The sequence below is a fragment of the Aplysia californica genome, unplaced genomic scaffold, assembly GCF_000002075.1.
Source record: "Aplysia californica isolate F4 #8 unplaced genomic scaffold, AplCal3.0 scaffold00054, whole genome shotgun sequence".
Lineage (NCBI taxonomy): Eukaryota > Metazoa > Mollusca > Gastropoda > Aplysiida > Aplysiidae > Aplysia > Aplysia californica.
The window spans coordinates 244326-245893 of NW_004797324.1; the positions used below are offsets into that span (position 1 = coordinate 244326).

At 35.8% G+C, this 1568-nt stretch overlaps 1 protein-coding gene across 1 annotated transcript in view; it reads right to left on the bottom strand.

The window, feature by feature from the left end:
- Positions 1–1568, bottom strand: part of LOC101863798 (transmembrane protein 26) — a 53226-nt gene that overhangs the window by 50749 nt on the left and 909 nt on the right. The window lies entirely within an intron of this gene.

A 1568-nucleotide genomic window follows, 5' to 3' on the forward strand; every position in this document is an offset into this window, starting at 1 on the left:
ACACACACACACACACACACACACACACACACACACACACACACACACACATACATACATACATACATACATACATACATACCTACACACAGCCACATTTATCTGTCTATTTATCTATCTATCTATCTCTATCTGTCCAACTGCACTGACCTTTATGTGTCTGCACAAACTAAACACACATTTTTTTGGAACGAATACAAACTTATATGTAATATATTTCGTTTCTAAAACCCACAAATATAAAGTTCACAAAAAGCATATCTGATTTATCGGCAACGTGCAAGATAGTAAAGTAGTTAACCCTCTTATTGCTAGACAGTGTTCAGAATCTAACCAAACAGCTTAAGACAGAGTACTGTACTGATAGGCAGTGGAGAAAATTCCTCGTGCTGCTCAGAAGCACGACCAAACACATCACTAAGCTTTCTTACCTCTTGAAGAGATAAACCATTGACCTGCTGCCAGACATAGATACATCATTGATACGCTTCCAAACATCTCATATCTCTTAGATATAAAAAAAAGAAAATATCCTTTAATCTGAATAGTTTTAGAATTCAAATAAAATGTAAACATGAATTTCATTAGGTTTTTTAAACTCGAGTTAAAACCGTATACTGGTTATTTTTTTCTATTCAAGAAGGAGAGAAGAGCTTTATTTCTATAAACATTTAGTTTTAAAGGATCCTGTACCCTTTATTTAAAAACAACAACAACCAAAAACATAACAGCAAACAAACAAACTAATAAACAAACAAAGCAGAAAAACCTGCATTGTGTTAGTTAAACTTAGAACATGATTCGGTGGTTCGTTTGGAGTGGACCAGTTTGCTTTTGGGTCAAAATTGTTGGAGGTGTTAAATATGTTGACCATTTGACTCGATATCAACATCACCATCTCCTACCAATGTTAGGTCGATCATAAACGCGACGTAATTGTGGGGAAGAACTAAGAACTCATCAGTGATGCAAGCTTCAACCGCATACCACACTTCCACGCTAGTTTTACACTACCGGCAAATACATTTTGCCCATTATTTTTGGAGTATGTAGATGAGCGATACTTAGAAGATAATTAAGGAAACCTTTGAAGGGTTTTCATTCTCGTGTCCTATGAATTTAAGCTGAGTTTTGTTTCACTTAGCGCTTTTCAAAACCTACATGAGCCTACTTCTAGACGATTTAAAAATTTACATTTTTATACATATATATTCTTTTTATACCCTGTGAATGTTGATGGGTTTAAAACATCTGTACATTGTACAAAAACGCGTTTCACTCTGTAGCGTTACGAGACGAGCAAGCACAGGTTCTTTGAAGGCAAAACAGGTTTTCCTGGCAGTTTGTTCGAGGTAGGTTTTAGATTGAGAAAAATGTGCTTGATGAGTGAGTGAGTGGATGGGGCAGAAATTCGGAATAATGTCGGTGAGAACAGACACGTGCCCACATTGCTGTGCACTCACTTGTCTTGGTTGTAGGGATGTTTTTAAGCCTTTTGCTTAGTGGAATATAATATAAAAACAGCAACCACAGACTTGTCACAAGTTTTAGGTCAATATATATATATA